Here is a 12477-nt window from a genome sequence, read left to right on the forward strand (position 1 = left end):
TGGTTGAGAGCCAATGAAGAGAGAGCAGCTGAGGAAGAAGCAAAGAAAGGAAGAAGCAAGAGAAAAGAGAGTGGGCCTTGGACAAGGCGAGGCAAAGGCAGTAGAGGGACTGGCATGAAGAGTGTGCTGGTATGAGATAGTAAAAGACCTTGCTGCAGCTTGATAGTTTGGAGAGTGCTGCGACATGTATGCAAATATGAACATGAGTCAATTATCTTGCTCTATAAGTAGTGGACAGCCCAGGGCCCGTTGCACTCTCCTGCATGGCAGCAGGCTGCGTGCCAGGATCTGCCTTTGAGTAGGGACATCTCTCAAGGTTGCCTCTCGAGTTTGAGAAATTCCTCATCAAAACAGATTTTCAGTAAGCTATTAATAGCATGCTGAACTTCAAAATCTTAGCTAAGTGATAATAAAGGACAGATTATCCATACATAATCCTTTAGATATAAGCCACTGACCAAGTCTGGATCCAGCCACACCTAAACTCTCCACTGAGAAGGGCTTTAGAACATAAGGGAGTCTTTCCTTTACCTCATGACTCAGCAGGAGGGTCTCCCTGACAAAATTGTCGTCTGTGCAGAAAACAATCAAATGTACCTTGCCATCAAGTCATGTTAAAACACTGTTGTATTTACTACTAAACTTTGTTAAATCGCTGTTTTATACCAATAAACACATTGCTGTTTCCCTCTTACAAGTGAAGTGCATCACTCCATCTGAGACATTTTCAGGGACAATAGCAAATAGGCAACAATTATGACAGCTGTTACTAAGTTCTGGTGGGGATATGCTCTTCAATCAGGTACAAAATACAATACACTAGCAAGCAAGCATTTTTCCTTTTTCCAATGTCAGTGTTGGCAACCTGTTAATAGGAAAGACATTACATCTTTTTACACTATTAAGCAAGGATTAGTGTTTTTTATACATATGCATTTCCACTGAAAGAAAAAAAAAATTCTTTTCCATTAACAAGCTTTATCAGTATGTTTTCACATCATTTGGGATTTTCTTCCCAAAAGCATTGACTTTATAGCTGGCTTGACTGAAACAAACCCTTGCTGTGAGCTTTTTAACATAAGCAGTTGAGTATTTCTGAATTGTTTCTACCGTGTGCCCTTTACACCCACATGTGAAGAAAATGCAATTGCTACAGTACAGCAGAATCCTTCCCCTCTACTCTACTGTCGACCCTTGTAGATATGACCAGGCTTCTCTGTTCATTAAAAAAAAATAAAATAAAAAATAAAAAAAAGCCGAATCTCTGCTACCATTCCTCTTCCCCAGATGACTTTTTTTCAGACCACCAATGGTACATGCTCAGGACTAAATATGACTGACTGCTCACTTCCATGGGAGTTGAATCCCACTCTCCATTTCAGTGAGTTACTAGGAGAAGGAGAAAATGGTGCAGTATGCAAGTAATATGAATATAAAAAAGTATGCATAGCAGGGAACATCTTTTAGTTTTAAGACTGTGTAGTATTTTGCAGAGTAGGGCTGAACACCATAAAGGTGCATACTATTAATATCTGAAACAAAAAAGCTTTACAGGTAATAGTAAAACAAAGAATAAGCTTTCATCATCTTTTGCTTTTCTGTCAGAATATACAAGTTACAATAGATAACATCAGCCTAAACTTTTAAAAACAATAACTGGTTTAATTACACAGATATTTCTTAATCTTTCTGAACAATAATATACACAATTACTTCCATGACTACAAAACACAGTATTACTTGTCTCCTCTACTACAATATATCAAAGCAAGGATAGCATAAGACGGAAGTTCAACTTTCCCTAACCCTCCTGTTTAAAGCTTCTAAAACTTATTGTTAACAGATCCTGATGTTGACATTTTGGTATAAAATAAACATATAGAAAAAACATATTGTAAAAATTTTCACTTTGGTACTCTGCTCATTTTTCTCTTTCATGGTTTCCTGTTGGAGAGTAAAAAGCAGTTGCTACCTCCTTCACAAAATGGGATAATGAGTTTCTGTGTCAACTCTTGTCCCTTCTCTTAATATTCTTCACTGTAAGAGTAAAAAAAAAATGCTCAACATGCTGGCCACATAGTAGCTCTGAGGCAAGTGATGCATTGGCTCTGTACCTGGTACACAACTCAAAAGCCAACCTTTTCAGGCAGCTTTCAATTCCAAATGATTCTGAGTCTAAATAACTATGTCCTGATTTGCCATCATGACAAACAAATGGAAATCTACCCGAACTCAGTCACTGTAGGTACTCACTGTCCCTGAAGAAAGTAGAAAAGTAGATAAACTTCTGTCAAGGTCACACACAACCCACAGTAGCAGAAATTAAAATAAGAAGGCAATCTCTTTGCATTTTACATTTTTTTAAGAACCTACCCACTTTTGCAAAAAGATTTACTCTAAGTATATTTTCTAAGCTTCAGAGGCATAAAAACTATACGCTCCTCCCCACTATAGTCAGGAGAAAAAAAACCAGTATCTTCTGCCCTCCAAGATTTCTCAGAACTATCAGTTAAACCTTCCTTTATGTTTACCCTTATATGAAAAAAAGCAGTAAAAGAGCTTGAAAGACTTAATGCAAGAATTCTGAGTTTTCCTGCAGTGAGTGAAAAGGATGGAGTTGTGGTATTTGACAGAGTTCGTGTGTCCTGCTAGGTAATGGTGACAGAAGGCAGCACTGCCTGAGCCAGTAGCAGGCCACTACACCCTCCACAGGAGCAGCAGCACAGTAGAAATCATAGAGTACAGTTGAGAAAGAACCGATTTGGCCAAATGGAAAGCATGCAGAAAAAAAAAAGGTTTCAGTTTCAATATGTATGATTTGTAGGAGGCGTGTACAATAAGGCAGGGGAAAGGATATTGAATGAAATGGAAAACATCCATTTGCACTCAAAGTTGCAATAGATGTGAACAGTTTGTTTAGTTTGGGGGTTATATGACTCTTTTGCTTATTGCTTTCCTCCACATTTTACCTAGGTCAAGTTTTTTAGAAAGCTGAAAGCTATTTCAAAACAGAAAGTTTAAAAAGGACTTTAAAAAAACCCAACCAAACAAAGACTACTACAGTGAAATTAATTCAGCTTTACAAAATTAATCATTTTAAGATTTCTAGTACGTGCATCTTTTCTCCTCACCAAAACCATTTGCCAGTTTTGACTCAATTTCACAAGTGATGTTTGTATGTCTCCCAACAATACCAGTAGTGAGTGTTTACCCTTTGTCAGACTAATTTTGCTGGGTGCTACCTGGAGGTGAGGATGCTCATACATCCCAAGGCTTTTGTCTTCACTTTGGAGGAAGAGCAGTTTCTGTGGAAACAGCAGCAGGGTGCCAGCCCAGCTAGTCTGAGCAGCACCATAGGTACCCAGCCCTATTCAAACTCCAGCAGGTCCTGGTCCAGGCTGAGAAGATATGCTTTCATAGTTCCCAGGCAGCTTTCTTGGGCCAGGAGCATTAATAGCTAGGGAGCTTTGCAAAGTTCAAAACTCAGACAGTAAATCAAGGGCAAGCCTGAAAAAAAGCCACTACCATACAGGTGCGTAACTTTGTCAACCTCAAAAGCAGCAACTGGAAAGTCTTGAAAGAACAGGCACACAGAAAGGTGACCCAGCACAAATGTTCCACAGGTATTACTAAGCTTTGAGAAAGCAGTTTGGGTTAGTTTTGTTGTTGTTTGACTTTTAGTGGGTTTCTGTCTGTTTGCGGATTTGTTGTTTAGTTGTGGGTCTTTTTCCTAACACACCTGCACTTGATCTTCTTTTCCTCCTCCTAAAGAGGAAAGACCTAGCAGAGTCCGCTTGGACACATAGCTGAGCTTTCCATTTCTAAACAAAAGCTTTTCTTCTAACTCTGCAATGATTTTTTCTCTCTGACATGACCAATCTCTGTCCAGATCCTCTGACATATCCTTGGTAAAGTGTTCAGCTCTGCAGGAGCCATGCCAGTATATGTGGCACAGCAGCAGCTCTACAACATAGCTGCCAGTTGGGCACGCACACTAGACCCTACTCATTTCTGGTTCTGCCAAAGGTTAACAGTCAGAAGCAAGACAGAGACTGGATCGAAGTGGAAACAATAGAAGGTGCCATGCCAAGTGTAACTTAAACACTAATTCAGTTAGAAAACAGAGCTTCAGCTATTTGCTTCAGAAATTAAATATTTTTAGCTTCAGAGAGCTAAAAAACAGGGATGAAATGGAGAAGGTATTGAAAATTATGTCTCATCAGACCCAATTACTTTCATGAAACCAGGGCCAAAGACACTGAGCGCATTTAAATTGGCCACTAAACCCACAGAAATGTGACAGTTTGCACCCATCAAAAATTCAGTCACAGATTGTTTCTGGTTTGCAGTACCTCTGCCTGCAGAGAAATCTCTGCTGTGGTATGCGTGGTGAATGCACATCATCGCAGGATGGGCAGAAATCCAGTCACTCAGCACTGGACAAGTCAGTGGAAAAAAGAACATTTAAATTTCTTTTATGCTTGATGGATTTCAAAAATATTTGTATTGAAATAATTATTGTTTTATTTAATAACACAGCTTCATAATTACAACTTTTAAAACAATGCACTGTTTCTCCAGAGCATCAGGAAAATGTGCATGTGAATCAAACTACATTTATAGAATATCCAGACACATTTCTGAAAAAACAAGCAGAGGGAGATATTTGTGGATGGTTGGTTTGGGGTTTTTTTCTTAAATGCTTTGCACAGAGGCAGCAAAAAAATCACTTACGTACTTTGTGTAACAATAATAATTAGCTCTTATGCAACCCAGCATAGAAACCCTGCATAGACGCTGGCACTGCAAATTCATCAGAGGTCCTTGTGGACTAGATGAGCTAAAGAAAGATTCAGTGATACAAGGACTGTGGCCACCTCAGAAATCCCTCTATGACTACAATCCACAAAGCAGGACTCGTTTCCCGGTGTGGGGCCGGTGGGAATGCCCTACCTTGTTCCAATCACGTACTAAGATAAAAGTCAAAAGGTTCATGTCATTCTCTTTCCTAATACCTAGGAAAGAAATCCAGGTGTGCAAACCTGGGGATACCCCCTATGTCACTCACCACTCACCAGAGGGGACAAAGACGGCAGAAGACACCACACACCTGCCACACAATTTTGCACCTGTTATTAGAGCAAGACTAAGGAAGGCACTACAGGAACACTTTGCAGCAGGATTACTTGAAAGTCTAGATGCCAACTATGAACAGGATGTTGCCTGACAGTGCAGATACAACAGGTATGTGAGGTCCCCCAGATTCCTTCCAGAAAAGGTATTTCTAACTTTAAAGAGTGCTCTTTTGCTTTAAGATGAGAATGATCACTTCTGAACAGTGCTATGCAATGCCTTTGCACAATACCCAGAACAGAGATGGGCCTAAGACCAACAAGCCCCTTCCATACCACAGAGCCTGTGCTAATTAACCTGTGGATATCACTCAGTTCCACATTGACAGAACTGCAGAAAGTCCATGAAAGACTCTGTTCAACATTTGCAATCCAAAATGCCTCCCTCAGAACAAGTGCCTTTGCACCTTAGGGCCTATTTGACCTAATGCTGTAACAGATGGGAAATAGTATTTTTCTTCCTCCAGCACCATACTCAAAACCTAGGGCATCAGGGAGCACCAGATAGATGGAGTTAAATTACCAGGGCCATCTCAGAATCAGAGATAATAAACCCAGATGGACCCAGATTATCCCTCTATGTAAGTACACAAAGAATGCTAGCATACTTGAATAGTCTCAGATTTTTCTACTAAACAATCTCATTCCATTGTTATTCCGGATGATGGAGCACTGTTTACATTAAGCTAAGCTAGCTAAGCAATCAATACCCCCAGAAGTGAACCCAGTTTGGAGCACCATCAATGCTGAATGTTATAGAACTCCTTCGTGCACCTTACAGGTGATGCTCTTTTGTCAGTTTCATCTTGTAACACATTTCTTTTCATGTTCCCTCTTCGCCTTCTTAAAAGCATGCTGTGTTTCTTGCTCATTAGTTGAAATCATTTTGTCCATGTAACATCAGCAACATTCTTTGCTTTAGGAGGAAGTGTTAACTGATTTGGTGCTTGGTTGTTAAGTTTACATAATCTTTATATCAAAATAGTTTCTATTTTAAGATAGAAAAATATTCTTCATACTTTAAAGAGAATATTAGGTCTTCATTCTCTCCAATCCAGCTGAGCTCTTTCTGCCAGAAGCAAGAAAGAAGGGCTCCACAGAATGCAGACATTCTTCCTACTCCTTTCTTTTCCCACTCACACCTGTAGATATATTTCTCTCTTGTGCTCATTTTTAAAAACAATAAAGAATTTTTTTCTATTCTCAGCAATGTTGATGCTGGCAGTAAAAGCACATATTAGTACACCCCTTACTGCTCCCATCCTTTTCCTGGTCAAAAGGCAGTATTTACCAGAAAATTCATGAACTTTCAACAGCATGCTCTTATTGAACTGGAGACTGCTGGAATCATCAGAGCGTGGGGACTTGGGCTCACTGATTCAAAGTTAATCTCTGCACTTCATCACATCCCAGCTACCTGAGCAGTGTTGGAACGTTCAGACCAGCCTGGCTCTTTCCAAGAACATGGCAGAAAATAAAAGCCACACTGCTCCATTTCTATCCCTGTAATAGTAGCAGAAATCTTTTTCACATGCCAATTTGTATTTTATGACTCCTTAGTTCAGCACCTGTGCCTATGCATTAGCTCAAAACTCAGAAGAAAATTGTGTCTGTGTGCCTGCAGTTATTTAGTCTATGACTGAACCACCAAACTGCTAGCTTACTTTTGCGCATCATGACATGGTAAGCTTGCCATTTGAAAGCAATTTGGTTACTCTGTGAACCACAGTGCACTGTCTGCCAGCTCATGCATAGCACAGGTAGTGTGTCAAATTATACATTACAACTACCCATGGTACCTCTCATTTATAACATCACATCGCATTATACCAGGTTACATTGTGTCAAGCCACATCATTTTCTCTAAAGGAAACTCATGTCAGACAGGATTGCAATGATAACTTCCATTCTTTTTTATTTCATTTAATATGAATGGCCCATCTGTAATAATCCCAGTGACCTCCCCCTTCCATCTCTGAGGACCTCTCAGGGATTTTTGTTTTCTTTATATAAATGTTAGAATCAAACGTGCAATTTCTCATCTCAAAACGCATGCCACCAGTTTAACAAAGGCCCTGTCATCCAGTCCCTCAGGAATATCTCCTGAAAGAGCAGGAATGCAAAAATATATTTTATTACTTCAAATCAATAATATTAATATTTTCTACTGTACACCACATCCACATTTCATCCAAGTGGATTACAGCACTTAGCAAACATTAGCTTTTCAAGAGACCAGCCTGAAACAAAGGTTATCTTGCGAGTGTGTTGGGACAGCTGCCCTACTTACTTACTCACCTGATTTGCTCTGGAGCAACATGGAACACATGCATACTGCCTGAAGCCACTAGAAGTTTGGATTTGGTGGAGATCTGAGAACTAGTTCATACCCCCCTGCATACTGCAGTTTTCCATGTTTAGTTACCTGTTAATTATTTTCCCAACACTCTTGTTAGATTGTCAAGACATTGGATAAGGGACCCATTTTATACCGGGCATTTAGCATAATGAGGTGTAATCTGGGTACCTGACACATTGTTATACATTGATTTTGCATTGCTGGAGGTACCAAACCATGAATATATATGTGTATGTGTGCGTATATATATACACATATGTACGCACATCTTGATCGAAGCAGGCATCGGCCCCAAACTAACTGTGCACATCATCCACTTCTTGTTCCATCTTTGTTATAGATGGTTACACCTGTAGCTAGGCTGCAGCTATCCTTAAACTGAAGGCATCAGAGCTGTAAAGCAGTAGAAAGGAAAGGCTCCAATACAACTTTCTCCAACAGATCTGTCTCATCTTGAAAGTCTATGATAAGCTTTTTAGTATGATGCAACTGCCAACTCAAAAAAGGTATGAGACCTGTGCAAAAAGCAGTTGTCATCACCATGAATGGAAACCCCAAAGGTGTAATGAGGTATCAACAGCCAGCATCCCTTAACTTCCATGTGGTACACCAGTCATCCTAGCCAGGGCACCTGGGCATTGTGCTAGCAAGTGTGGGGGAGAAATCCATGAGAAAATGAGAGTGACTGCCATCATCTGTATTTAAGATAACTATCACCTTAATCTTCAATAAGATCTTGCACTGAGTTCTGCTACATTAGTTTCATACATAATTGCCAAAAGCCTCAGACTTTATAATCAGTATGTTTATTGTACTGACAACTCAATAAATTTCCTACTTGTAATATTTTCCTGTAATACATAAATTTTATCTCTTATGGAAACATACTGTGAAGAAACAGGGGTTACTGCTGTTTTTATCTAACTGTAATAGGACACAGCAATCAGGTAAAAAATATAGTTTCTTACAGCTCAACTATTAGTTTCAGTGTTTAAAAGGAATATATTTTCTGTACAGATTTCATTCTACAAAATTAATTCTTTAATTAAGGCCCTGTTGCTTGTTCACCCAACCAATATAATAATTTATCTTCAAATACTACAAAAAACCCCAGTATTCCTACTGAACAGTAGAAAAAAAAGATAGCTAAAAGAAACCCAAGAAACATGCAAGTCTTGCTCAAATAGTACGGTAAGGATATATGTATACGGCACCAGGTTTTACTACCTATCAGTTGAGCATAGTAGATTAAATGCATTCTCTGTTCACAGAAATCACTACATATCTAAGAAAGGGTACAAGAGACAGAAGAAGAGGAAAAATTTAAACTTATTTTTAAGAGCTCTAACTAGTGAATATCTGGGTCCAAAAGCTGCACTCATGTTTTACAAACAAAGGATGAAATATACCTTCCATTATATATTTATATGGACAGGGATCCCACTGCATTCAAACAATTAATATTCACAGAGGCCGAGAAGAGCATTTCATAGCTCTTGAGGGCTTAACCTTGCAGCATTAACATTTTTTTTGAACCTGTGCCTACTTTGCTATTTAGTGAAGGTTCCTCAGTAGCATTACCACCTGCTCCAGTTTCAGAGGAGGTGAGAAAACATGGCACCTGCTGGCTCAACCCACAAGCCAGGGCAGGCAGCCACGCCATACCTCAGCAGTACAAGGCTGGCATGGCCTCCCTGAGCATCCCAAGACACAGCAAGGGTGCAAGCCAGGCCCCAGAGCAAGAGACATGGCTGCCAGCACAGGCCAGGCCCCCACAGCCAGGGGGACAAGTCAAGGGGCTGAGTGTGAGTCCACACACAGCATAACCCCATGGGTGGGATGCAATGGCCCCAGCTGAGCTAAAATGGCATCCCCCGGCCAGGGCCAGGGTGGGGAGGCCTCAGTTGGAGCTGTTCAGGGCCATTGAGGCTTATTTGTGCCACCAGAGATTTTGATTTTTTACAGTCAAAGAGCTGGGGAGAAGCGGGAGGCTGTTTCATTTTCTAACAGGGCCAAAACAATGTCTCCTCCAAAGTCAGAGAAATGGCTGACTCACCTTCACCTGAAGCTTTCCTCACAAAAGCATTAAGCCTGAGGCAGAGCACCGGCATGGAGAATTTCAGACTGAAGAGTTAAAATAACAAGCAGCAGACAACAAAGTTTGAAAGTAGGAAGTCTTTAGCCAAGTACCACAAACAGCTTCTCCTGTGGCATTTAAAAAAAAACAAAACAAAACAAACAAACAAACAGGGAATAGGTTCATTTCAATGAGGAGAGTTATGCAAAATAACATCTTTCATAGCATTGCACTCCTAAATGAACCTCGTTTCAGTGCTGCTTACACCAGCATAGCTTTGATGTAATACCGCTGCTCCTGATCTATTCCAGTTCAAGCGAAAAACAAATCCATCCGTGTGTGTCTGGGCCTTTCTGTTACTGAACTCTATCAGAAAATACATCAAAACGTCAGGACCATATCATCCTGTCAGCTTTACTTCTCAAAAGCCAGAGCAGCACATAAGCTTGCACAAGAGCTTTCAGCTCAACAAAACTGTCTTTTTTATTGGGTTTTTTTTTTCCCTTCAGAGCTCGACTATTTTCTGATCCCCTCAGCAACGCATGTGGTGCACCTGCTTCATGCACGGCTGCTGCGCGTGCTGATAAAACGGGCGGTAACACTGGAGTCCCCTGGCAGCGCGTTGGGAGGAGGCCGCAGTGCAAAGGGGCAGCGCAGACGCCTCGCTGTGCATGCTCCAGTCTCCCACCGCTGCCTCCCTCCCTCAGGCCCTTCGAGAAAAGTTAGTGGGACAACACTTGTGCCATGGAGCCTTCTGGCAAAAGCCAGATCATTTCTCACTCAGCCAGGTCAAAAGGCAAGGGATGTGTTTATCACAAAATAGCTCTGCAATGGCTTATACCCTTGCGGTTAAGCACCATCAAACCTCCAGCGCAGCTCTCATCTTTACAGAAAAGACAAGGCCCAAGTTTTTGCTTTTTATATCTTTCTGTGTAGAATTAAAATTTTAGTTTGAACTGAGATGTCTGGAGAGAAAAGCTAGCAAGAAAAAATCTGCACTGTGTCTGAAACAGGGCAGGAACGCAGTTATGAATATATGCCTAAGAAACTTGTAGCTGGATAGATTTTTCTTGTTGCTGTTTTTTGGACTTTTTTTAATTCATAGACTCATTAGCTTTTTTTATGCCTCTTGTAAAACTGTAGTTAAAAATAAAATTCTAATAAAAATAAATACAGCCATGTTATCTCCCCAATAATATATCGGATTTATTCTGTAACAACATATAAATTGCTAGCACCCCAAACACCATGTCACATTTAAAGGTCATTTTGACTTTGATACTTGAAAAAAAAAGGGAAAAGTTAGCATTATCTACTAATGCTTTACTTCTGTGATCTTAAATGTTAACCTTTTCTTGCTATGATCTATAAATGGATGCACGTTTCTATATAATGAGCTGGAATCTCAGCAGATTTAAAATAGGCATAGTCCACCGAGTTGAACTGAGCTGAGCCAATTTATGCCTGCTGAAGTTCTGGCCCACCATTCATAACCCCTTCAGCAATTTCTAACTAGCTTGATACGTTCTTTCTCTGTTAATCCCCATTTCTGTAATGAGCAGCATACCAGAAAGAGTTGAAATTCCATTCAACTGTAGCACATATTCTCCAAAATTCTTAACAACACGAAATAATAGCGTGAACCCAGGACATCCTCATGTTACCTTAAGGTCCAATAGCTTGAGCTACGTGGTTACTTATAATGTGGCACTTGTTGAAAGACTACAGCCAACATCTGACACTATCTTTGACTTTCAGCCTGGTCACACTGTAAGAATTTTCACAGCCTGAGGGGATATTTCATAAATAATTGGCAGGCTCATGCTTTTCACTGGGAGAGGTAAGCTGGAGAATTGCTCCAGAGTCTTTGCTCTAAAGAATTACTTTTATGTCACTAAAACTTGATGTTTTGATATGCTTATCTTCCTGACTCAGTATTTATACTTCCCTTACCTCAAGAGAATTTGAGCCTATGCTTGGTTTTATTGCTTGTTTAACTTCTGGCATGGACCAAACTCTATAATACCTATCCATTTCAGCCTAGCCACGTGGTATCTTAAATACCATACAAAAGAGCAGAAGTTATCTCAGATCTGGATATACTTGCCAGAGTTGATATATTCACTCATACTGTTAGGTCAACATTCATAATAACAATTCTTATTATATTTTATATCTATTATTATAAGATTATGATCTAGCAGCGCCTGCAGGTCTCAGAAGCGGCTGGCTCACCATGCACATAGTTTTATACTCCTGGAGAAACGGTCCAAAATGAATTTGGGTTATTTGAGCAGCTGCAGTGTACCTTCTAATTTCAGCCTCTGGACTTGCACCAGACATCATTTGGAGATGCAGAGTGTGAGATGGCAGAAGATCATTTCCCAACAGTGATATTAACTCATGTTTCTAAAGCAATTCTTAGTGCCTCCCAGACTAAATGTCTTTAATGGCTGTCCCAGGAAAATAAATGGACCATGTGTAGAAATAAGACAGGTTTCAACTGAACAAGGAAATTGTATGTGAGTTGAAGTCATCTGAGATCCAGATGGAACTGAGGGTTTAGGAATTTGTCTCTGATCCATGTTTGTACTTGGGTAATTGAAACTGTAATTCTGCTGAGTTTCAGAACTCTGTCATCATCTACATTTAATTTCACCCTCCAGGGTGCTCACTATAGTGCTAAAAATCCATACTAATAGGAGACTTTACAGACAATACAGTGTAGCTGAATGAGAGACCCCAGAGCTGAAACCACAGAGAACTTTTGGAAAAGAGAACAATAGAGAAGCTTGTGATGCAGCTAAATCACTCACTGACTTCTGCAAAAGATGTGGTCTGCCTTAACTGCTGGGTTTTTTCCAAAGCAAGTACTTGCTCTCCTGCTTTGCATATTTATTCCATGGGAG

The sequence above is a fragment of the Falco cherrug genome, chromosome 4 (assembly GCF_023634085.1).
Source record: "Falco cherrug isolate bFalChe1 chromosome 4, bFalChe1.pri, whole genome shotgun sequence".
NCBI lineage: Eukaryota > Metazoa > Chordata > Aves > Falconiformes > Falconidae > Falco > Falco cherrug.